This window comes from Molossus molossus, unplaced genomic scaffold (assembly GCF_014108415.1).
Source record: "Molossus molossus isolate mMolMol1 unplaced genomic scaffold, mMolMol1.p scaffold_m16_p_4, whole genome shotgun sequence".
Classification (NCBI taxonomy): Eukaryota; Metazoa; Chordata; class Mammalia; order Chiroptera; family Molossidae; genus Molossus; species Molossus molossus.
In genome coordinates, this window is record NW_023425377.1 from 48560505 (window position 1) to 48587391 (window position 26887).

At 43.5% G+C, this 26887-nt stretch overlaps 1 protein-coding gene and 1 pseudogene across 1 annotated transcript in view; both read right to left on the reverse strand.

Annotated features, from left to right (window-relative positions):
* Positions 1-26887, reverse strand: part of COL23A1 (collagen type XXIII alpha 1 chain) — a 453398-nt gene that overhangs the window by 139654 nt on the left and 286857 nt on the right. The gene's annotated exons all lie outside the window — the stretch shown is intronic.
* Positions 2659-5222, reverse strand: LOC118616147 (annotated as a pseudogene).

The following is a 26887-nucleotide window of genomic DNA, read 5'->3' on the forward strand; positions in this document are numbered from 1 at the left end:
GCAGAGGGTTTGTTGGGTAGATGTGTGAAGGCGAAGAGTGGCCAGCACAATGCCCCAGCACCCAGCACAGGGTCAGGGACAGAGTGGGCAGAAAACATGGCTGGATGAATGAAGGGAGGGGTGGCGGGGTATGCTTCCCAACCCCAAGCCTGTTAGGCTTGTGCATGGCCTGTCTGCTCTGCCTCCATGGCCTCTACTGGGATGGCTCACTTATTGTCCCAGGGCGCCTGCCCAGGGCTCAGGCCTTTTCCTCCAGCACTCAAGCTTCTTTCCTTAACCATGCGCTGTGTTACCACTTGGAGGCTTGGTAAGCAGTCTCTTAGTGTTCGGTCACTCACTAAGAAATCAAAAGAATGCAAGTGGCTGGCTTTGGAGGTGGGAGAAGGAGGATTCTGACTCTAGATAAAGAAGAAAAGGAGGAGAAATAACTGTTAGATAAGGACTGAGAGAAAGGTTCCTAGCCCTGGCGCCAGCAGTTTACCAGCTGGTGAAGAGAAGGAGAGAAGTACATTTTCTGCCTAGAAGCAACCTTTGAATGAGCAATAATAGCATGTGTGCACAGCTTGAGTGGTCTGATAGCAAGCATGGTCTGAGCACCCCTCTGTGCCAGTCCAGATGGGGTGCTAGGGACACATCTCAGCAGGCCTCCACCCAGGGAACTTGGAGTTAGTGGAAAGATATCCCAAATGGGACAATTGGTGCCCAGAAGGAAATGCATGGGCCACAAGGGTGGGTGACCAGACCTGGTCTCAGGGGTCAGGAAGTGTCAGGCTGGGGTCTGAAGGAAGGGTTAGGGTTGGGATGAGGAGAGGGTATGCTGGCCCAGGCACACATGTGCAGCCCTGAGGCAGGAGAGGGTGAGGCCTGTGGGTAGATCTGAGAGGAAGTGTGTGTTTGGAGTGTGGGGGAGAGAGGAGGCTGGCAGCACAGTCAGGGACCAGATTTGGGGTCATGATGGGAATTTTGGATTTTATCCTGCTGATTTCACGATGCTCAGCCTCTAGGCTGCTTTCGGAGTCTCAGGCTGTTAGAAACAGAATTGTATCATTTCCCCCAACCCCACTTTCCAAGTTCTTATGTTCAAACTTTAACCCTGGATGGGCCTTCAGGAATGTAACTAAGGTTAAATGAGGTCATAAGGGTGGAGCCCTAATCTAACAGCACTGGTGTCCTCCTAAGGAAGAGACACCAGAGATCTCTCTCCACATGAGAGGACCTTTCAAGAAGGCGACCGTCTATAAGCCAAGAATAAAGCTCTCACCAGAAACCAACCCTCACAGTATCTTAATCTTGGACGTCCAGTCTCCAGAATTGTGAGAAAATACATTTCTGTTGTTAAAGCCCTTCAGCCTGTGGCATTTTTGATGGTAGCCTGAGGAGAATGATACCAGGCCCAAAGTTAGATACTGTCCTGCATGCTTGCCCTCAGTTTGGGCAGCCCCGAGGTAGCACCGTCCTTCCTGTCCTTGTCTGAACAAAGACGCACACAGCTTTTGAAGGGTTGGTGACTTGATCAAGTTTGAAGGGCTAGTAGCACAGCATAGCTGTAAAAACACCTTAGGGCTTTGGGTCTTTTCCTTCTTAAAAGAATAGATAAGCCTGGCCAGTGTGGCTCGGTGGAATGAGCATCATCCCAAGGACTGAAAGGTCCTGGTTCAGTTCCAATTGGGGCATGTGCCCGGGTTTTGGGCTCGATCCCCAGTAAGAGGCATGCAGGAGGCAGCCGATCGATGTTTCTCTCTCACATTGATGTTTCTATCTTTCTCTCCCTTCCCCTCTTTCTAAAAAATCAATTTAAAAACCATAAAAAAAAGAATAGAGGAATAAAATGGCCACCTTGTAAATGAGCAAGATGAAAATACTATTAAACAAATAAAAATAGACATCAGTTAATGAGGTGAGAACTGCTAAAGAGAGTGAAGATGGGGGAGGGAAGAGATGGGATAAAATCTCAGGGCCTCGGGGATTTAGAATGATTACTCTTAAAATGTTTATAAAGAGCAATCATTCACTATAAGGAAGGTTTTATTTTATTTTTTTTTCTACATAAAGATTGCTTTTATTACTAGAAAGAAGTGACCACCTCTGTAGTGAGGTGCAACACAGTTACACTGTCTCTGCAGGAGAAAACCCTGCTGCTGTCCCTTTGACCTCAACTCTGTGGCCACAGGCCTAAGGCACTGGAGATGGCCCCGCAGCTGCAGCCCAGTGGCGGGCCCAAAGCCGAGCCTCCAGCGAGTAGACACAGCCTCTGGACCTTAATGTTCACATTTTGGAAACATAAGAAAAAAGAAGTTCGAGGAATCAACAGACTATATTTGCCCAATGGAGTCCAGTGACAGTGTTAATGACAGGGTCCACAGTGGCTACCGGGGAATTAAGAATTACTAAAAATGTATAAACATCTTTAAGTATCTTTCTTCCTGAGTCCACCTTTGGCAACAGTTCCCAAAGTCTGGCCCTTAGCAAAGGTGCAACTCCATACCCTGGTCACCCAGGATTCAAAGAGACTGGCCCAGGGGTACGCCGTTCTGGACTGTTCTCTGTGAGGCATGCACACGTGCAGGGGAGGGGTGAGATGCAGCTGACACATGCAGTGACACACATGGTGTTACTGTGAGTTCTCGGGGTGCACAGGGAAGACAGGCAACAGGGGCATCAGCTAATCTGTCCCACCAGGTCCAGCCCATCCACTTCGGGGGCATCGAGCAGGCTGAGGCCCCGGTAGCCACTGTGGACCATCATCAACACTGTCACTGGACTCCACTGGGCAAATGTAGTCTGTCGATTCCTCGAACTTCTTTTTTCTTATATTTCCAAAATGTGAAAATCCCAGTTTCCTTGGCCAGACTTTGGTGGTCAGTGGTGTATAAACTGGTGAGGTTATTTTCTCTTGCTTTTCCTGTTTAGCCTCAGGACCAAGCAGAGCACTGAATTTGGTAGTTAGATGGCCTCTGAGGAGCATCTTTTGTGGTGGGATATTGAGAAGCATAGCCAGGGGGTCCCCAGGATAATGAGACCTCTATAGATGCCACTCCCATGAAGGTTGGGTGCATGCTCTGCCAGGTCCACGGATTGCAACCACTCCATCACCCTGTGGTTGGACCACTGTACAACTTCTGAGGGGAAAGGCTACTTTTATTGGCTGGCCACTGGTGCAGGCAGTGGGGGTTGAACTTGTTGACATGCAGCATGTGAATGGCACATTTGATGCTGAGATGATGGAGTTGGCTGGTGACTTTTAAGAAGAGTATACCATTCACAGTTAGGTACTGCAGCATGCGTCCATCAACTCTGGATTCATGAAATTAGTCTTTGTGTTGGGGTAAGCCAATATCACCAAGCCACTGTGTCACCCAAATGTGGTCTAGAAGTGCAAACTTCTCCTGCTTGGTGTTGATAGCCTTTACCAGCTTCTTCCTGTGAAGGGGGTGCTTAATTCCTAGCTCCTTCTCCACATCCTGAGGAGTAGCTGTCAGTAAAGTGTGGCCTGAAGTGACCCACTGCCTGGCAAAGATCACATACTGCGCCAGGCCAAAGTCCTCCAGCCATGCACATATGTGCTCTATGCTCCACTGGGCAAAGGGGGCATTAATGTTGCTTTTCTGAACCTTTGAGTCTCTGGTCGTAGAGAGTCTTGGCCCTGCAGTAACCCAGAGCCCACCTTGCTGACACTCCGCCATCCCTGGTACATCAGTGTTGAAATTTCCTGAGTTCTTCGAATTTTTCCCCAGAATTTCTCAATGCCTTTGGGGCTCTGTTTACTATCTGGTGTCATGGGGTGACTGGGGGCCCAACTCAGTACCAGATGATGTGCATGAGAAGTCATTGGCCATAGTAGTGTTGTCCCACAGTAGGCTGTTTCCTGCGGAGTCAGGCCAGGACGCGGTGGGAGTGGATTTGGCAGTGTCTCCACTAGGCAAGGCTCCTGAAAGCTTCCCAGGCAATGTGAGGTATCTGTGCTCTGCCAGAAAAAGGCTGTCCTTGGGTTCTCCCACTTGGGAGAGCTTGTTCTCATTGACACACTTATCCACAGATTCACTTCTCAAGTCTTCTAGACTCTAGGAAAGTTTCTCCTGAGCCCTGGTTTCCAGTGATTTCTGTGGAAGTGGAGGTGGCTCCACTACAGGAGGGCTACATCTTGGAGGCATCACTGGTTTAAGTAATTCTTCAAAGCCTTTATTTGTAGTGTTCCACCTTCTGAAACTTCCCTCCAACTCTTTGTCATCGATTGAGGCATTTCTTTCTGAAGGCCCTTGAGTTGCCATCACGATCTCCTTCACTCTCTGGTATTAGTTTAGCAGCCCCATGAGCCCCTCGATCCGATGGTCCTTACCTTTATTGGCAATAAACAAAGTCTCCATCCCAATTTTCGGACATTGAATTTCTTGGTCTTTCTCTGCATGATCACTATGAAGAGCTGCAGTCTGGGAGAGCTGGCTGTGCAGACGCTCAATTTCGGCATCCTTCAGGACCACCTGCTCTTGCAGCTGGGCGACCTCAGCCTTAATAGCACTCAGTTTCCACTCATACTGATTTTGTTCATTTTCCAACTCTTCCACCTTGATTTTGAGGTGCCTGAGGTCTTGCAGTAGCTCCGCTGCTTTCCTCTGCTTCTCCTCCTGCTCTCTCTGCTCCTTCTCCATACCAACCAGCTTGAGCTTGACCTCGAGCTCAGACACTTCAGTCATCAGATTGAGCTTCTGAGACTCAACAGATGTACAATTTAGCAGCTTCTATTGGAGCATCTCTTCAGCAGCACTGAGTTTCACCTGGTGTCCTTCCAGACACACCTCCAGATCCCAAATCTTCTCTCCTTGGGCTTCCACTTGGTCTGTGAAGACACTCACCTATAATATGAGGGACTCCTTATCTCCTTCTAGACGTGCCAAGTATTCCTGGTATGTTTCATTACTAGAAGCACTGTGATGATTTACCTGGGACAAGCTCTCCTTGAACCACTCCTTTATGTAGGCAACTGTGGGGCCTGGGATCTGGTTCAGGAGCACTCCTCTTCCCTAGGGATGTTCTAGCATCTCCAGGACCAGCGTCAGGTCCTCAATGAGATGGAGCACTGGGAAGGTGTTCATGTAGGAGGCTGGGGAGGCCAGGCCAGGCTCACAGGTACTGTCACTAATATCTGCACCTGTTTTCATGCCTGCAGTGATCCCATCCATCTGCTCCATGGCAGCTTCCAATGCATGACTGGCCTTAGAAGCCATGGTTCCTTCTCCCTGCTTACTCTCCTCCTTCTCTTACAGTCTCAAAGTGGCTTCTTCTTTAATTTCATGGTTGTAGGACTTCCATTCAGCTCGATTTCAGGTGGTTCTGATGGTCGTTCTGTAGTTTAGTTGTAATTTTAATGTGGTTGTGGAAGGAAGTGAGTACCGCATTTACTTATGCTGCCATATTGACCAAAGTCCTAAGGAAGGTTTTAATCAATAGGTAAAATATGGAAGCACAGATCTTTCAAACTCTGGTCTCTTTCAAACACACAGTGAAGACAGGTCTCTTTATCTTTTTCTCCAGTAAGAGGAATGCAGCACCCCAGCTAATGTAGAAGGATCATCGACTTCCTTGTGGCCTAATAGACAACCTGTGCTAAAATCTTTTAAAGACAGGTTGTGTTTTTTTGTAATCCTCAACTGAGGACATTTTTCCATTTTTTGTTCAGACAGAGTGGGAGGGAGAGAGAGAGAGAAACATTGACGTGAAAGGGATACATCAAGTGGCTGCCATCCGCACGACCAATCAGGGCCGGGGTCAAACTGCAACCGAGTACGTGCCCTTAGCGGCAACCGAACCCGCGTCTCTCTGGACCACAGGCTGACACTCTAACTGCTGAGCCAAGCCCGCCAGGGCGAGACATGTTATGTTTTTGAGGCTGTCACTCTGAAGACCGCTGCCAGATCCTCATTAGGATAATATAAAACACTGTTAGCCCGGCCTGTGGAGAGGGGGTCTCCACCCACAACATGCCAGCCTATCTGCTTGTCTGTCCTCCCCACCCTAAACATTTTGAGAAGAAAATAAAGAACAATGTTTCCCATTTAAAAAAAGAAGAGCTAGCCCTGGCCAGTTTTGCTCAGTGGTCAGAGTGTCAACCTGCACACCAAAGCGTCATGGGTTCAATTCCTGGTCAAGGGCACATACCTGGGTTGCAGATTCAATCCTTGGCCAGTTGGGGTCATGCGGGAGGCAACAAATCGATGTGTCTCTCTCACATCAATGTTTCTCTCTCTGTCCCTCCCTCCTTCCCTTTCACTCTATCTTAAAAAAATCAATGGAAAAATTTCCTCAGGTGAGGATTAATAAAAGATAAAAATATAAAAAAGAGGAGCTGGTGAGGCTGAGGCAAGGCTCTTTGGCACACTACTAAGTGGAGGAATACAGAACCATCTCTTTAGGAAATAATTTATTCTTTTTTATTTTTTTTCTATTTTTTTTCCTTTAGGAAGTAATTTAACTGTATATTTCAAAATCTAAAATGCACATACTCTTTAATCTAGTAATTCTATTTGAAGGAATCCACTCTAAGATATACTTCCACATGTGTATAAAAGTCCGACATATGAGAGGCTATTCATTGCAGCATCACATTTAATAGAAAAAGACTAGAAACAACCCAAATGCCCAATAACGGGAAATGGGTGAGGTGAATTATGATATACTCATGCAATGGAATTCTATGCAACCTTTAGATAGAATGAAGCAAAATGAAACCACAGAAGTACTAAAAGGAGCCATAAATTTCTTTTATAATCTCTGTTTTGAGAGGCCCTTCAATATGACACAAACCTCAGAAGCCATAAAATAGAAGATTGATAAATGTGACTACATTAGAAAATTTTTTGCATGACTCAAAATAAAAACAAAAGACAAACCCAAAGCAGTCAAATGAAAAGTATCAAGACGAAAAAATGTTTCCAACTCATGGCAATTTCCTTAAAGCATTCCTGCAAATCAACCAGAAAAAAACGAACTACCCAATGGAAGAACTGACCAAGGATATGATCAGGTTATTCACTGAAAGGGAAATATAAGTTTCTCTGAAACTTATGAAAAAAATGTTCAAGCTCAGTCAAAGAGAATTGCAAAGTAAAATTCCCGGAGGAGCCCTGGCCAGTTTGGTTCAGGTGTTAGAGCGTCGGCCTGTGGACCAGACAGACCTGAGTTCAGTTCCCACTAAGGGCACATACCTCCGTTGCAGTTTGTCCCCGGCCCGGGTTGGGGTTGTGTGGGTAACAATCACTTGATGTGTCTCTCTCACATCGATGTTTCTCTCACTCTTTCCCTCCCTCTCTCCCTCCTGCTCTATCTGAAGATAAATGCAAAAATGTCCTCGGGTAAGGATTAAATTAATAAATAAATAAAATAAAATAAAAAATAAAACTCCTGAAGGATACTGTTTCTTGTCTCTTAGAATGACGTATATGAAACAGTGCCATAGTGCTTGGGCAGGGCCTGGGCAAGCGTATTCTCTCCCAATGCTGAGTGAAGTGGGCATGGAAAGCCACCAACCCTATGACTTCACATATGCTTTTTATACCATTGGCATCTTAAATGATAAACACCTTGCATACTAAAATTAGCAGATTAAAACAAAGGAATGAGGATAAGGGATGATTTCGAGTTTGTCTTGAAGTATAAGAGGCAAGGTGCTGAGCATGCTACAGCATAGATAAACTTTAAAGGTGAAAGAAGCAGGCACAAAAGTCCATATATTATGATTCCATTTATATGAAGTGTCCAAAAGAGGTAAATCTATAGAGATAGTAAGTAGATTAGTGGTTTCCTAGGGCTGGGGTGATGGCTAACTGGTGCAGGTCCTCTTTTTGGGGGTGAAGTATATGTTCTAAAATTGATTGTGGTGAAGGGAAGATGGCAGCGGGCAGGACTGGAGGGAGGGTGAGTGTGTGAGGGAGTGTGAGTGGGCGTGAAAGTGGACGACCAAACCCAAGCAATGCAGAGCCGTGGAGCAGAAGGTTCCTGTGCTGTGGATGGAGCAGCCGGCTACCACGGTTAGCGGACCTTCAGGGCACTTCTCTCTGTGCTGCGGGGAGGCCCCACCATTTTGGAAGATCCTTGGTCTTCCCTGAGAGGAAGCAATGGGAGCGGCTAGGGCCCAGCAACCTGAGCCCACCAGCACACCTGGCACCATTGGATCAGTGGATACTCTGTGTCAACACAGACCGGTGCACAGCAGTGGAGCTCCCAAGGTACCGGTCGCAGAAGCCCTGGACAACCCGGAGCCCAGTACCATCCCCCATAGTAGCAGCCCAATCAGAGTCCAGATATACCCCCAGCAACAGAGGCCAGGGAGCAGAAATCCATCCCTAGGCAACAGAAGCACAGACCAGCAGCTGAGACCCATCCTCAAAATCTACAGCAAAAGCTGAGCAGGAGTTGAGCCCCGTGGTGCAGCAGCACTCCCCAGCCACCAGTAGCAGAACCTGGGCCTCCACAGAGGCCTGTGCAGTCCAGTAGCTCACAAGTGCAGTGGGAAGCCCTAACCCAAAAGAGACTGGTACAGTCCAGCTGCCTGCCTGAGGGAACTGCAGGTTGTGGGGGCACCAGAGAGGCCTGTGAGACCCAGCAGGGACTTTGCGATCCAATTACACGTGGGATCTGTGGGGTGCTGAAGGACCAGAGATGCCCATGCGACCCAGCAGGGACTGTGCCATCCAGTTACTCACAGGACCTGCGGGGTTGTGAGGCACCAAAGAGGCCTGGGCTACCCAGCAGGGACTGAGCAGTCTAATTACCACGGGGCATGTGGGGTGCTGAAGCACAAGAGAGGACTGTGCAAACAACCAGGGACTATGCCATCCAGTTACCTGTGGGACCTGCAGGGTGCTGATGCACCAGAGAGGCCTGTGAGACCCAGCAGCCCATAACATAGGCATAGAGCCGGGTCCACAGAGGGACTGTGTGATCCAGTTACCCATAGGACCTGCAGGGTGCAGGGGTACCAGAAAGTCCTGGGCACAAGAGAGGCTTAGAGGATGTGAAAAAGGAGGTGGAGTGAATAGAAGCCACGCAGCCGAACTCCCAGGACCAAACGGGAATTACAACTAAAATAAAGACAAATCCTCAGAAAAAAGCAACAGAAAAGCAGCAGGACAGGACCATATAAGCAGGGAAACTGGTAGGATATGCAGAGGTGTGAGAGGGTGGCAAGCTAGGAGCCCAGGGACAGCAGCAGTCAGCTGTGAACAGCGCCCTTGGGGAATAAAGACCAAGCCTGTTCCACAGCCCAGAGAGCCTGGACAGAGCACTAAAACAGCCACAGCCACTCACCTGGGGGCTACAGCAGAGAGAGGGCAGACTGGGCTGGAACTCTGTGGGGACACCCAGCATCTGGAGGGCACTCAGAGTTTTTGCTGAGTTGCGGCCACAAAGGATGGTGGCCAGTGTGCTCCTTCCCAGAGCTATGGGGAATAGCAACAGCACCCTCTCAGACATTCAGCCTTTCCCAGGTGAGGCAAAGAAATAAAAAAAATTGAGGCTCATTAACAACCAGCATCTATCTCCACCATCCGGAAATCCTCTTAGGTAGAACACCAGGGCTACATTTCAAGGCACTGAGTAACTGAGACTACTAGTCACCACAAAAAAGCTAGAGGATAACTGAACCTTTCCTGGACTTGAAAATCTACCCAGGAAAGTAAGACTCGACAGTGGTATTTAACGTGGGCCCATCCAGACTTATCCAAATCCAGTAGAGAGAGCCACAAACAGCAGAACACCAACACCCACAGGGAAAATTTGGCAGGCTCCAAAACCCACTGAGATAGCCAAAATGGTGAAACAAAGAAACAAATCCCAAATAAAGAACAAGAGAACTCTATCGAAGATGAGATCAATGAAATGCAGCTATGCAAATTATCAGAGGTAGAGTTCAGAGCCATGATCTTGAGGAAGCTCAACAGCATGAGTAAGGAAATCAGCACCATGATTAAAGATATAGAGACATTGAAAACCAACCAAGTGGAAATGAAGAATGACATAGCAGATTAAGAACACATTGGAAGGACTAACCAGTAGAGTAGAGGAAGCTGAGGACTGGATCAGTGAATTAGAAGACAGGGTAGAAAAAATCAACCAATCAGAAAACCAAAAAGAAAAAATAATTTAAAAACAGGAATATAGCTTAAGAGAACTGTGGGACAATTGGAAACGTAAACATTTGCATCATAGGAGTCTCCGAAGAGGAAGAGAATGGGCAAGGGTTAGAGAATATATTTGAAGAAATAATGACAGAAAACTCCCCATACTTGGTGAAGGAAGAAGGCATTCAAATTCAAGAAGCACAGAGAGCTCCAAGTAAGAAGAACACAAACAGGCCCACACCAAATCACATAGTAATTAAAATGCCAAAAATTAAAGACAAAGACAGAATCCTAAAGGCAGCACGAGATAAGCAACAGGTTACCTACAAGTGAAACCCCAGAAGACTGTCAGCTGACTGCTCAACAGAAATACTATAGGCCAGAAGGGAGTGGCATGAAGTAATCAAGGTCATGAAAAACAAGGATCTGAATCCAAGACTACTCTATCCAGCAAGGCTATCATTAAAAATGGAAGGTGAAATAAAGAGCTTTCCAGACAAAAAAAAGTCTAAGGGAATATATTAACACCAAACCAGCACTGCAAGATATGCTAAAAGGACTGCTGTAATTAGTAGAAGAAATAGGAAGAAAAGTAGAACCACACTAAACAAAAATGACAATAAATAAGATCATATCAATTATAACCTTAAATGTGAATTGTTTGAATGCTCCAATAAGAAGACACAAAGTAGCTGACTGAACATGAAAGCAAGACTCACATATATAAGAGACCAACCACACAACAAAAGACTCACACAGGTTGAAAGTGAAGGGATGGAAAAAAATCTTTCAAGTAAATGGAAAGGAAAAAAAAGCTGGGGTAGTAATACTCATATCTGATAAAGTAGACTTCAAAATGAAGACCATAACTAGAGAAAAAGAAGGCCACTACATAATATTGAAAGGATCTATCCAACAGAATGATATAACTTTGGTAAACATATATGCACCCAATTTAGGAGCACCAAAATATATTAAAAATCCTTTGGAGGACTTCAAAGGAGAAATCAACAGCAATACAATCATAGCAGGGGACTTCAATACCCCGCTGACATCACTGGATAGATCTTCTAGACAAAAAATTAACAAGGAAACACAGACTCTAAGGAAATGCTACATCAAATGGATTTAATAGATATCTACAGAGAATTACACCCCAAAACTGCAGAATTCACATTCTTCTCATATGCTCTTGGGACATTCTCAAAGATAGACCATTATTAGGGCACAAACTAAGTCTCTACAAGTTCAAGAAGATGGAAATCATATCAAGCATCTTCTCAGATCACAATGGCATGCAACTAGAAATCAACTGCAACAAGAACATGCAAAGACATTTGAAAACATGGAGGCTAAATAGCAGGTTATTGAACAATGAAAGGGTTACCATGGAGATCAAGGAAGAAAGTAAAAAGTTCCTGGAAAGAAATGAAAATGAACACACAACAACACAAAATCTATGGGATGTAGTGAAAGCAGTTCTGAGAGGGAAGTTTATAGCACTACAGGCCTACCTCAAGAAGCAAGAAAAATTTCTAACAAAATATCTAACCTCACAACTTAAAGAACTAGAAAGCAAATGAAAAGAAAACCCCAGAGCAAGCAGAAGGAAGGACATAGTAAAGATCAGAGCAGAAATAAATGACATGGAGACCAAAAAAACAATTCAAAGGCTCAATGAAACAAAGAGCTGGTTCTTTAAAAAGATAAACAAGATTGATGGACACTCAGCTAGATTCACCAAGAAACAAAGAGAACTGAAATACCCAAAATCAGAAATGAAAGAGGAGAAGTAACAACTGACACCACAGAAATTCAAAGGATTATTAACAAATATTATGAACAATTATACGGCAACAAATTTGACAATCTAAGTGAAATGGACAAATTTCTAAAAACACATAGTCTCCCAAAACTGAACCGGGAAGAGATAGAAAACTTGAACAGACCAATAACAGCAAAAGACATTGAGGATGTAATCAAGACTCTCCCAGAAAACGAAAGCCTAAACTCGGATAGCTTCACAGGGGAATTTTACTGAACATTCAAAGAAGAACTAATACCCATTCTCCTCAAACTATTTCAAAAATTCAAGAAGAAGGAAGACTTCCAAACTCATTTTATTAGGCCAGCATAATTCTAATTCCAAAACCAGAAAAAGAAACTACAAAGAAAGCAAACCACAGACCAATATCCCTGAAGAACATAGATGCCAAAATCCTGAACAAAATACTAGCAAATTGAATCCAGCAATACACAGAAAAAATTTTCCCCCATGACCAAGTGGGATTCATCCCAGGGATGCAAGGCTGGTACAATATTCGCAAATCAATAAATGTGATACACCACACAAACAAATGAGAGATAAAAATCATATGATCATATCAATAGATGCTGAAAAGGCATTTGACAAAATCCAGCACCCATTTCTGATAAAAAAGCTCAGTAATCTGGGAATAGAGTGATCATATCTCAACATAATAATGTCCATATATGAAAGACCTACAGCCAACATCATACTCAATAGGCAAAAATTAAAAGCATTTTTCTTAAAAACAGGAACAATGCAAGGATGCCCACTTTCGCCACTCGTATTTAACATAGTATTGGAAGTCTTAGCCACAGCAATTAGAGAGGAGGAAAAAATAAAAGGGATCCAAATTGGAAAGGAAACTGTCATTATTCGCAGATGACATGATACTATACGAAGAAAACCCCAAAGACTCCATCAAAAATTTACTAGACTTAATAAATGAATTTGGGAAAGTAACAGGATACAAAATTAATGTCAAGAAATCGATGGCATTCTTATACACCAATGATGAACTCACAGAAAGAGAAACTAAGAAAACAATCACATTTACCATCTCAGAAAAAAACCCAAGATACCTAGGAATAAACTTAACCAAAGAAATAAAGGACCTATTCGCAGAAAACTACAGGTCATTGAAAAAAGAAATAGAGGAAGATATAAAAAAGTGGAAGCACACACCTTGTTCATGAATTGGAAGAATCAACATCATTAAAATGTCCATACGACCCAAAGCAATCTATAGATTCCCCATCAAAATACCAATGACATACTTCACAGAACTAGAACAAATACTTCAAAAGTTCAGAAAAGACCCCAAATAGCCACAGCAATGTTGAAAAAGAAGAACAAAGTAGGAGGAATCACATTACCAGATTTCAGGTTGTACTTCAAAGCCACTGTAATCAAAACAGCCTGGTACTGGCACAAGAACAGGCATATAGACCAGTGGAACAGAACAGAGAACCCAGAAATGGACCCAAGACATTATGCTCAATTAACATTTGACAAACATGGCGAGAGCATACGGTGGAGTAAAGACAGCCTCTTTAACAAATGATGTTGGGAAAATTGGACAGCTACATGCAAAAAAATGAAACTGGACCACCAACTTACACCGTACACAAGAATAAACTCAAAATAGATAAAAGACTTAAATGTGACCCATGAATCCATAAAAATCCTAGAAGAAAATGTAGGCAGGAAAATTTCAGACATCATACACAGCAGAATTTTCACTGATACATCACCTAAGGCAACTGAAACAGAGGAAAAATTGAACACATGGGACTACATCAAACTAAAAAGCTTCTGCACAACAAAAGATACAATCATCAAAATGGAAAGGCAACCCACTGTATGGGAGAGCATCATTGCCAATGATACATCAGATAAGGGGTTAATATCCAATTTATATAGAATGCTTACACAACTCAACAAAAAGAAGACAAGGAACCCAATTAAAAAATGGGCAGAGGGACTAAATAGACACCTCTCCAAACAGGACATACAAATGGCCAAGAGACATGAAGAAACGCTCAACATTACTAATCATCAGAGAGATGCCAATTAAAACAACAATGAGGTATCACCTCACACATGTCAGAATGGCCACTATCAACAAATCATCAAACAACAGGTGCTGGCGAGGGTGTGGAGAAAAGGGGACTCTGGTACACTGCTGGTGGGCATGCAGACTGGTGCAGCCACTATGGAAAACAATACGGTGTTACCTCAAAAAATTAAAAATTGAACTTCCATTTGACCCAGTGATCCCACTTCTAGGAATATACCCTAAGAAGCCTGAAACACCAATCAGAAAAAATATATGTACCCCCATGTTTATAGCAGCACTATTAACAATAGTGAAGATCTGGAAATAGCCCGTGTCCATCAGTAGACGAATGGATAAAAAAGCTGTGGTACATGTACACAATAGGGTACTATGCAGCTGTAAGAAAAAAAGATCTCTTATCCTTTGAGACGACATGGAGTGACCTGGAAAGTATTATCCTAAGCGAAACAAGCCAAACGGAGAAAGAAAAGTATTATATGATCTCACTAATTTGTGGAATACAATGAACATTACAGTCTGAGGAATGGGGTAGTCCCAGAGATGTGGAAGTGGGGTACAGACTGACAATCCCCGGAAGAGGGGGTGGTGGGCGAGAGATAAACCACAGAACTTATATGCATATATGCATGAATAAAGATCATGGACAAGAATGCTGGGCACAGGGTGGGGAGGGAGGGAGTGAGGGGAATCAGTGGGGAAAAAAGAGAAACATCTGTAACAAAAATAAATAAATAAATAAAATAAAATAAAATAAAATTGATTGTGGTGATTGTTGTACAATTCTATGATTATCCTCAAAACCATTGACTTGTATACTTTGTTTTATTTTATATATTTTTTGTTAATCCTCACTTGATCATTTTTTCATCGATCTTTAGATAGAGTGGGAGAGAGGAAGGGAGAGAGAGAGTGGAACATTGATGTGAGAGAAACATAGATTGGTTGCCTCTTGTATGACCCGACAGGGTCAGGGATCAAACCTGCACCCCTTGACCGGGAATTGATCCTGTTACCCTTGGTCCTCAGTCCAATGCTTTAACCACTGAGCCAAACCAACCAGAGCTTAATTTTTTTTTAAAAATAAAAAGATTATTTCTTGCCCTGGCTGGTTTGGCTCAGTGGTTACAGCGTTGGCCCGCAGACCAAAGAGTCACGGGTTCGATTCCATCAAGAGCATGCACCTCGGTTGTGGTTCGTCCCCAGCCCTGGTCAGAGTTGTACAGGAGGCAACCAGTCGATGTGTCCCTCTCACATTGATGTTTCTCTCGCTATCCTTCTCTCTTCCTCTCTCTCTCTCCCTCCCATTCTATCTGAAGATAAATGTAAAAATATCCTCAGGTGAGGATTAAAAAAAAGAGAAAGAGTATTTCTTTTTCCCCTGGGAGATGAAACTGTCGCAGTCCTTGAGCTCACCTCCTTTACGACCCCGGCCTCCAGCATGGAGCCTGGCATGCAGATTGGCTGTGGGGCAGGAGAAAAAACTTGGGCTTTGAGCCTCAGGTGCTAGTCCCAGCTAAGGCCCCGGTGATCTGTCCACTTAGCCCCTCTGAGCCTCTGTTTCCAAACCAGGATATGGGTGCCCACTTCTCCAAGTAATCTGACATACTGTGTGCAAAATGGTCTACCACAGAGCCTGACACTAGTAAGCATTCAACAGAAGTGAGGTTGGGTTTTTTAAAAAAATGCTTTGGATTAAATTATTGTCTGAATGCTTCAGAAGAATATGACAGTGCACCAAGCTAAAGATTTAATTCCCTTTATAGGATGTTGACCGTTCCTCTGTTGCCCTCTGCTCCTTCAGTCCCTAATTGCATTAAGTGTGTGCTCCCTCGCTGGTGACCCAGGGTGCCCAGCAGAAAGTGACCTTAAGGCCTGCCATCCCAGAGATCTGTTCTCTGAAGTCCTGGGTAATGTGACCCCTCAAATGTGACCTTCCCTTCTCACAGGCCTTCTGGTTGGACCCAGCCTGAAGGAGAATGCCTTTTCTTTGTTTTATAAAAGACCAACACCTTCTGAACTTGCAGTGGGCAGTATTAGGCCTCATGTGCCTTTGACATTTGAACTGTCTGTTTGGGTTCCTTAAAGGGAAAAAAATATTTGAAATTTGGTCTGAATGACTCCACAAAGACAGGCAGCCTTCAGAGGTCAGCCCTGACTCTAGGCTGAGTGATGCAAATGCTGAATAGCTCCCTCAATTTCAAAGTGTTTGTTCCAAATATAAAGAAATGAACCTGTTGGCTGAAGTCCTCAGTTTTTATTTTACTTAATGTTGTGTCCAAGTTAAAATATGTGAATGTGTGTATGTTTAAATATGATATGTCCATGTCAAATTTAATATGTATAAAAACCCACACACATATATATAATATTTACATATATTATATATTTTAAAATGTCTGTTTCTTGCCTGGCTGGTGTGGCTCAGTGGTTGAGCATCGACCCATGCACCAAGAGGTCACCAGTTTGATTCCTGGTCAGGGCACATGCCCAGGTTGTGGGCCTGATCCCTAGTGGGGGGCCTGCAGGAGGAGGCCAATCGATGTTCTCTTTCATTGATGCTTCTCTCTCTCTTTCTCTAAGAATCAATTAAATTTTTCTTTAAAGTCTGTCCCCCCCAAATTTTTATTTACTTAGTTATTAAACTTTTTAAAATATGTTTTTATTAATTTTTAGAGAGGAAGGGAGAGAGAGAGATAGAAACATCGATGTGGGAGACACACTGATTGGTTGCTTCCTGCACAGCCCCCACTGGGGATTGAGCCAGCAACCTCGGCATGTGCCCTGACCAGAATGAAACCAGCACCTCTTAGTCCATGGGACAACGCTCAATCCACTGAGCCACACTGGCTGGGCCCAAAATTTGTATTTATTAATTGATTTGAGAGAAGAAAGAGAGAGGGGGGGAGAGAGAGAGAGAGAGAGATTTGCTGTTCCACTCATTTAAACATTCATTAATTGCTTCTTATATGTGTCCTGACTGGAGATCAAACCCACAACCTTGGTGTATCAGGATGATGCTCTAACCAACTGAGCTACCTTGCCAGGGCAAAATGTTTGTTTATTTATAACAGTGGTGGTGGTGGTGGTGAAATAAAGGGAGAAAAAGATCCATGATTCCATTATCTTTCTTCTTCTTCTTTTTTTTTTAAATCCTCATCTGAGGACATTTTTTGCATTTTTCTTCAGATAGATTGGGAGGGAAAGAGGAAGGAAGAGAGAGAGAAACATTGACGTGAGAGAGACACATTGAATGGCTGCCACCCACACGACCCCAACCGGGGCTGGGGACAAACTGCAACCGAGGTACGTGCTCTTAGTGGGAACCAAACCTGGGACTCTCTGGTCCATGGGCCGACGTTCCAACTGCTGAGCCAGACCGGCCAGGGCCATTATCTTTAGACTATGGTTAAAATTCAGTGCATTTTGTACTGAGTCAGATGTCACATCAGTCTGTCTAATGAAAGACTTCTATTTTGGGTTGAAAGAGTACAGCATGACCTATAGGGAGAGGAAGCAGAAGTGAAGCATGTGCAGAGTGGAAAGGGCTTTATAAGCACTCAGACCTGGCTCTAACACCAGCAGTAATTGTTAGTGTGACCTTGGACAAGTCATTTAACCTCCATGAGCCTCAGTTTTCACAAGTGATCAAGCTGATTTCTGGGGAGAAGACAGAGCAGGGCTGTGATGGTTCCCAGAAACCAAGCTTCTTGCTCAGGGGGTTGAGGGAGAAAAAAACCAGGAAGACAAATGGAGAGAGGAAGGAGCAGTGAAAAGGGGTCTTACAGAACAGGGGTGAGGTTATGGGTGAGGTTATGGGTGAGGTTATGAAAGCAGAAAAACTTTTCCTGAGGCCAGGGTCTCTTCTGAGCCATGATGTGCCTACCTCCCTGCCATCCTCCAAAGTCACAGGGCTTTGGTGGCAGCTCCATTCCACAATTCTCTTCTGTGGTCCCCATAAACTGCCCCAATATCCTGGCATGCCAGCTCTCTGAAGTGCAAGCCATGTCTCCCAGAGACAGCCTGTCTATCAGGCAGAGGCTGTGCATTGTCAGGGGAAGAACGTGAGAGTGAGCAGTATGCAGATCTGGGGTTGAATCCCTCATGTGGAGTGCTAGCTGTATGACTTCAGGCAAACACTCACTGAGCCTTGGTTTTCCCATCTTAAAAATGGGTATAATAATACCTACCTAGCTGGGCCATAAAGAGGATCCAAATGACAAATTTATTAGAAACTCACATTAGTGCATGCTTGTGCAGGTGTACAAGAAGTGGTGTCCTTGTCATACTCAGGGCAGATGTCACTACCTGCTGCTGTGTTTCTGCAGTAAAATCCTTTGAGGAACCAGTAACCTCTAAGAACTACAGATGCTCCAGGTCCCTGGGCTAGAAATTGACCACCAGAACAAATATGATGGGAAAGAAGACAGGCACCTGGGGGCTTGAACAAGAACAACTACTGTGTTCTTAATTGAGACTAGAGGTTGGCGAAGACAAATGGGAGGAGTTTTTTTTTTTTTTATCCTCACCCGAGGACATTTTTCGATATTTTGTTCAGATAGAGTGGGAGGGAGAGAGAGAGAGAGAAACATCGACGTGAAAGCGACACATCGAGTGGTTGCCACCCACACGACCCAACCAGGGCCGGGGACAAACAGCAACCAAGGTATGTGCCCTTAGCGGGAACCGAACCTGGGTCTCTCCGGACTGCAGGCCGATGCTCTAACCGCTGAGCCAAACTGGCCAGGGCTGGGAGAAGTTTTTGATACTCAGCTTCTGTCAGCTAACATTACTTTCATAGGGGGGAGGGCACATAATAAGAATAGGACTATAGCCTGGCTGGCATGGCTCAGTGGACTGAGCATTGTCCGGTGCACCTAGAGGTCACCAATTCTATTCCTGGTCAGGGCACATGCCCAGGTTGCAGGTCTGATCCCCAGTTGGGGCATGCAGGAGGCAGCTGATCAATGTTTCTCTCTCTCTCTTCCTTCCCCTCTTTCCAAAAATCAATAAAACATTTAAAAGGAAAAAAAAGAACAGGACTACAGTTGTTTAATGATTACTCACCTTACTAAATATAGATAAAAGGTTTCTTACAGATCCTGGAACCTGGAGGATGTGCTGCGAGAAGACAAACAGGGCTGTAAAGAAGATAAGATGCCCCAGGGCCTGGATGGTCCATTACTCAGAAAAGAAAATACATTTTGAAAACAAAGGACAGGACACACTTTGATTTAGTTGCTGTGCCTGGATCCTGACCCCCTCTTGGAGTTGCTTCAGGAATGCTGACCATTCTCAGGTCCCAGGAACAGGAGGAGCTGTTTTAACATCATAGAAAATTAACTACTGTGTTATTGGACTTCAAGATCCTAGAAGGAGACACATGGACCAAGGGCCCTGCAACCCTTACCCTGCCCCCTCTCTCCCCTCTTGCATGCAGCCCCTTTCTTACTTATCTCTATTTAACCAGCAGGCTAATAGAAAGTGTTACAGCAGATTTTACAGGATGACCTGCTGCTCTCCCATACTGCCGGCAGAATGAAATAAACACTCACATACAATCCAATCTTGTCTCTGCTTAATTGGCTCAAGTAGTGATAGGTGGCCCAGACCCAATCGTTGACTGGTTTCAACACCTCTCAAGGCCATACTCTGGTCCTGTCTTTGGTATAGCCAAGCAAAGGCTGTCTGGAGCTGCTATGAGAGCCGATTCTGGATCTTTCATCATTCTTGTGCCACATGCACCATTTTTTAAACTTAAATTTTTCTTTAAACTAGCTTTTAAAAAATCCTCACCCAAGGATATTTTTCCATTTATCTTCAAATAGAGTGGGAGGGAGAGAGAGAGAAACATCGATGTGAGAGAGACACATCAATTGGTTGCCTCCTACACAACACTGACCAAGGCTGGGAACTGAACCACAGCCAAGGTATGTACCCTTGACCAGAATCAAACCTGTGACACTTTGGACCACAGGCTGACTCTCTACTGCTGAGCCAAATTGGCCAGGGCTAAACTAGCTTTTTAATTTAAGTAAATACATTGGGAAATAAAATTCCTATGGCTACCACCAAAAAAAACCCAGTCTCCCATGATGACTTAAAAATCACACACAATGAAAGAAAGCTACACAATGCAACAGTTTTAGCCAAAACCCATGCCTAGAAGTCCTTAGCCTAAAGTCTGTTCTCGTGACAAAAAGGGAGATTAGCAAGTATTAAAGGATGTTAAAGACACACTAAAACCAAAGTGAGAGGTTCTCCTAGACCAACTGGAAGGAGTGAAAGAAATTTGAAGAAGGACCCTCTTATGTGGAGTCAAGATCCCTGAACTGATGCTCTTGTGCCCTTGATCCATGATACTGCTCTGGCACAGGGATGTATAAATGTACGTGGACACTCTTAGATTCTCATGCATCCTGCATCTCCTCACTACTTTGTGGGCTCTATCTCGTTCCTACAGTCTTCTCCCCAGCTCTGTTCCTAAACCCAAACCTTGGTTCCTCATCCTCATCTCCTTCACACACTTGCCTGCAGCCTGTACAAGAACCTCTACACCAAACACTCCCATCTTCCTTACATTTCCAACTTTGACCACTCCCCATGCCCCTCCTGGGGTCACCTGCTCCACACTGGATCTTTGTCCCCTTCGGGAACTACAGTCACCTCAAAGGCTTTTACATACGTGCACCCACAACTGCACTAGTTGTTACTGTCGCTTTCTACAAATGGGAAAAGTGAGATCCATGAGATTAGCTGACTGGAGTGGTTTCATAGCTGGTCCACTGCCAGGCAGGCTATGCATCCAGACTCCTGCCTTCCCCACAAGAGTCTTCCCACCATGCCACTCTGGAGCTCTCTCTGCAAACCACAAGCTGAAATAACACAGGAAGACACAGGCACTGCCTAAGAATATTGAGCGAGAGATAAAGGGGTTTTGAAAAGATTTCCCTCTTCCTCCAAGGGTGTGGGGCCATTATCATCTGCAGGGAGGAAACTTCCTAGGTCCAGCTTCTTCTAGTTGACACACTGCTGGTGTTGTAGGGACATGGATGCCCCCTTCTCTAACCGACAGCCAGCTGGCTCAGGACAAATCTTCAGAGCTGCTCCTCTTCTCCCTGCCTGGGGGCTGTGGGTGGACACCTGTCATTTCTACCCAGAGCCCAGGAGATAAAGAGAGCCCTGGTTAGGATCCAGACAATAAGGGTTTGAATTACAGCTCATCATCAACCTGGGGGCAGCTTAAGGGCCAAGAAGGGGAAGGATAGGAGACTCTGTGATGGAGTTGCCCAGCCTGGAGATAACCCCAAGGGGTGGAGGGTGTATCCTATTGAATCCCAGGCCTGCTATACACTTCTGGGACTGACACAGAATCCAGGTTAAGCCACCACTAACCTCCTGTGGGGGTGTCTGTGGCCTGCTCAGCAGCTGTTCTTTTGCCATCAGCAGTTCCGTTTTCCCTGGGAGAACAATCTCTCCCACTCCGAGTTAAAGGGATTTGGTGAGTCACACCCACCTTGGCTTCTGACATGTGGTATTGTCTGCCCACTCTTGTTTTTCTGGAAACAGTGATTGGCTCAGGGATGGATATGCCACCAAGGAGGCTCAGTCACAGGACTTCTGAGGGAACAGTTAGAAAAGAGAGGTTCTCTTTGGTTGAGCTACAAAAAGTGAGGCGGGAGCTTTGAAGGCCCCACTAATTGAAGATGAAGCCAGCATGGAGCAAAGAGCTCCCGAAGCCACCAGATGTGCACCCAGGCCCCTCTGGCTAAAGTGAAATCAATGGCCTACCCTTTTCTTCTTCTGTTGTTTCTAGCCATTCTGAGTTAGGTTTCTTGTGATAGGAAACAGTGTCTTAACAGGTGTAGATGGCATTTTTGGGACCCATATGACACAACTTTCTCATGCTAAGCATCTGTCTATCACCTATAGCTACAGTTTATCAAGGTTTCATTCAATTTTATTCTATCATCTGCAAATGTGATCACTGTATATACTTTCTGTCTTTAAGTTATTAAAAACAATGAACAGAGAAGGCCACAGTCCAAAAGAAGAAAATTAGCTATTATCTCCTGGCTGACAGCTGCCCATTCATTCATTCAATGTTTATTGAGTCCTACAATGGGCCACTCTTATGACTAGGCTGCTGTGACTATTAACCAACCAGCTATGCTCCCATCCCAACTCTAGTCCAAATGACTTTTTCTCAGACAAAAAAAAAAAAAGTACATTCTGTCAACCCATCTGAAGTCCAAATATACTGGGATTAAACACACCCTTGATTCACAGTCATGCTAGAGACCCGCTTGGTGGATGGCTTGTACCTGGTGGGCTCTGATGCTTTCTGTGAGCTGGTCACAGAGCTCATGAACCCTTTGCTTCCTCATCTGTTCTAGATAGTAGCCCCAGGACCCCATCTGGCTCGCTCACCTGGAGATTCTAGGCTACATCTCTCTGGAAATAGGAACAGTTCTGATACTACATCCCCCATTCTTCCTCAGAGATAGACATATTTCTCCAGTTACATTAGCAAGTTCTTTTTTCAAAATTTATTTTTATTAATTAATTTTTGTTACAGATGTTTCTCCTTTATCCCCCACTGATTCCCCTCTCCCCCTCCCTCCCTGCCCTGTTCCCAGCTTTGTTGTCCATGTCCATGCATACATGCATATAAATTCTGTGGTTTATCTCTCCCCACCACCTCCTCTTCTGGGGATTGTCAGTCTGTACCCCACTTCCACGTCTCTGGGATTACCCCATTCCTCAGACTGTTATGTTCATTATATTCCACAAATAAGTGAGATCATATGATACTTGTCTTTCTCTGTTTGGCTTGTTTCACTTAGGATGATACTTTACAGGTCCCTCCATGTCGTCTCAAAGGATAAGAGATCTTTTTTTCTTACAGCTGCATAGTACTCCATTGTGTATATGTACCACAGCTTGTTTATCCATTCGTCTACTGATGGACACTTGGGCTGTTTCCAGATCTTAGCTGTTGTAAATAGTGATGCTACGAACTTGGGGGTACATATATTCTTTCTGATTGGTGTTTCAGGCTTCTTAGGGTATATTCCTAGAAGTGGGATCACTGGGTCAAATGGAAGTTCAATTTTTAATTTTTTGAGGTAACACCATATTGTTTTCCATAGTGGCTGCACCAGTCTGCATTCCCACCAGCAGTGTACTAGAGTCCCCTTTTCTCCACACCCTCGCCAACACTTGTTGTTTGATGATTTGTTGATGGCGGCCATTCTGACAGGTTTGAGGTGATACCTCATTGTTGTTTGAATTTGCATCTCTCTGATGATTAGTGATGTTGAGCATTTCTTCATATGTCTCTTGGCCATTTGTATGTCCTGTTTGGAGAGGTGTCTATTTAGTCCCTCTGCCCATTTTTTAATTGGGTTCTTTGTCTTCCTTTTGTTGAGTTGTATGAGCACTCTATATATATTGGAAATTAAACCCTTATCTGATATATTATTGGCAATTACGTTCTCCCATACAGTGGGTAGCCTTTCCATGTTGATGATTGTATCTTTCACTGTGCAGAAGATGTTTTGAGTTTGATGTAGTCCCATGTGTTCATTTTCTCCTTTGTTTCTGTTGCCTTAGGTAATGTATCAGTGAAAATTCTGCTGCGTATGATGTCTGAAATTTTGTTGCCTACAGTTTCTTCTAGGATTTTTATGGATTCATGAGTCACATTTAAGTCTTTTATCTATTTTGAGTTTATTCTTGTGTACGGTGTAAGTTGATGGTCTAGTTTCATTTTTTTGCATGTAGCTGTCCAATTTTCACAACACCATTTATTAAAGAGGCTGTCTTTATTCCACTGTATTCCCTTGCCTCCTTTGTCAAATATTAATTGAGCATATTGCCTTCGGTCCATTTCTGGGTTCTCTGTTCTGTTCCACTGGTCTATATGCCTGTTCTTGTGCCAGTATCAGGCTGTTTTGATTACAGTGGCTTTGTAGTATAACCTGATATCTGGTAATGTGATCCCTCCAACTTTGTTGTTCTTTTTCAAGATTGCTGTGGCTATTCGAGGTCTTTTTTGGTTCCATATGAACTTTTGAAGTACTTGTTCTAGTTCTGTGAAGTATGCCGTTGGTATTTTGATGGGGATTGCATTGAATCTATAGATTGCTTTGGGTAGTATGGACATTTTAATGATGTTAATTCTTCCAATCCATGAACAGGGTATGTGCTTCTACTTTTTTATATCTTCCTCTATTTCTTTTTTCAATGACCTGTAGTTTTCTGCGAATAGGTCCTTTATTTCTTTGGTTAAGTTTATTTCTAGGTATCTTAATTTTTTTGCCACAATGGTAAATGTGATTGTTTTCTTAGTTTCTCTTTCAGTGAGTTCATCATTGGTGTATAAGAATGCCATCGATTTCTTGACGTTAATTTTGTATCCTGCTACATTTCCAAATTCATTTAGTAAGTCTAGTAAATTTTTGATGGATTCTTTGGGGTTTCCTACGTATAGTATCATGTCATCTGCAAATAATGAGTTTCACTTCCTCCTTTCCAATTTGGATCCCTTTTATTTTTTCTTCCTGTCTGATTGCTGTGGCTAAGACTCCCAGTACTATGTTAAATAAGAGTGGCGAAAGTGGGCATCCTTGCCTTGTTCCTGTTCTTAAGGGAAATGCTTTTAGTTTTTGCCCATTGAGTATGATGTTGGCTGTAGGTCTTTCATATATGGCCTTATTATGTCTAGATATGATCCCTCTATTCCCACACTGCTGAGTGTTCTTATCAGAAATGGATGCTGGATTTTGTCGAATGCTTTTTTGGCATCTATTGATATGATCACATGGTTTTTATTCTTCATTTTATTTCTGTGGTGTATCACGTTTATTGATTTGCGAATATTGTACCAGCCTTGCATCCATGGGATGAATCCCACTTGGTCATGGTGGATAATTTTTTTGGTGTATTGCTGGATCTGATTTGCTAGTATTTTGTTCAGGATTTTGGCGTCTATGTTCATCAGGGATATTGGCCTGTAGTTTTCTTTCTTTGTAGTGTCTTTTTCTGGTTTTAGAATTAAAATTATGCTGGCCTCATAAAACGAGTTTGGAAGTCTTCCTTCTTCTTGAATTTTTTGAAATAGTTTGAGGAGAATGGGTGTTAGTTATTCTTTGAATGTTCGGTAAAACTCCCTTGTGAAGCCATCCGGGCCTGGGCTTTTGTTTGCAGGGAGAGTCTTGATTACATCTTCAATGTCTTTTGTTGTTATTGATCTGTTCAAGTTTCCTATCTCTTCCTGGTCCAGTTTGTGAGACTATGTGTTCCTAGAAATTTGTCCATTTCGCTTAGATTGTTGAATTTGTTGCCATATAATTGTTCACAGTAGTTGTTAACTATCTTTTTTATTTCTGTGGTGTCAGTTGTTACTTCTCCTCTTTCATTTCTGATTTTGGGTATTTGGGTTCTCTCTCTTTGTTTCTTTGTGAGTCTAGCTAAGGGTCCATCAACCTTGTTTATCTTTTGAAAAAACCAGCTCTTTGTTTCACTGATCCTTTGAATTGTTTTTTGGACTCTATGTCATTTATTTCTGCTCCGGTCTTTACTATTTCCTTCCTTCTACTTGCTCTGGGGTTTTCTTTTTGTTTGTTCTCTAGTTCTTTAAGTTGTGAAGTTAGATAGTCTATTAGAGATTTTTCTTGTTTTTTGAGGTAGGCCTGTAGTGCTATGAACTTCCCTCTCAGAACTGCTTTCACTGTTTCCCATAGATTTTGTGTTGTTGTGTCTTCATTTTCATTGGTTTCCATGAAGTTTTTAATTTCTTCTTTGATATCCATGGTAACCCATTCATTGTTCAATAACATGCTATTTTGCTTCCATGTGTTCAAATGTCTTTGTATGTTCTTGTTGCAATTGATTTCTAGTTTCATGCCATTGTGATCTGAGAAGATGCTTGATATGATTTCAGTCTTCTTGAACTTGTAGAGACTTAGTTTGTGCCCTAACATGTGGTCTATCTTTGAGAATGTCCCATGTGCACTTGAGAAGAATGTGAATTGTATAGTTTTGGGGTGTGATTCTCTGTAGATATCTATGAAATCCATTTGGTCTAGTGCTTCATTTAGTCTCTGTTTCCTTGCTAATTTTTTGTCTAGAGGATCTATCCAGTGAAGTCAGTGGGGTGTTGACGTCTCCTGCTATGATTGTATTGCTATCGATTTCTCCTTTGAAGTCTTCCAGAAGATTTGTAACATATTTTGGTGCTCCTATATTGGGTGCATATATGTTTATCAAGGTTATATCTTCCTGTTGGATATATCCTTTCAGTATTATGTAGTGGCCTTCTTTGTCTATAGTTATGTCCTTCATTTTGAAATCTATTTTATCAGATATGAGTATTGCTACCCCAACTTTTTTTATTCTTTCCGTTTGCTTGGAAGATATTTTTCCATTCCTTCACTTTCAACCTACGTGAGTCTTTTGTTGTGAGATGGGTCTCTTGTAAACAACATATAGATGAATCATGCTTTCTTATCCAATCAGCTACTCTGTGTCTTTTTATAGGGGCATTCAATCCATTTACATTTAAGGTGATTATTGATATGTACTTATGTATTGCCATTTTTGTTTAGTGTGGTCACTAGGAAGTTCTTTCCACACTCCAGCACAATTCTTCTAGGTTTAGAGACTCAAATTCATGAGAGGGGATTCACTAAATGCCTTTTGCATCTACTTTGTGACAGGGACTCTTACAACCTGTCCCACACCCTGTGTTTCATGTCTCTCCTCACTGTTCTCCATCAGGCGTGCTCTACCTAAAGCAGAAGTGGTTATCTAGAATCGAGTCCTCCTGTCCTTGCTATCGATGTAAGCCCGTGTCTTGGGCTCCTGGTTACATTTTTGGCTTTTCTG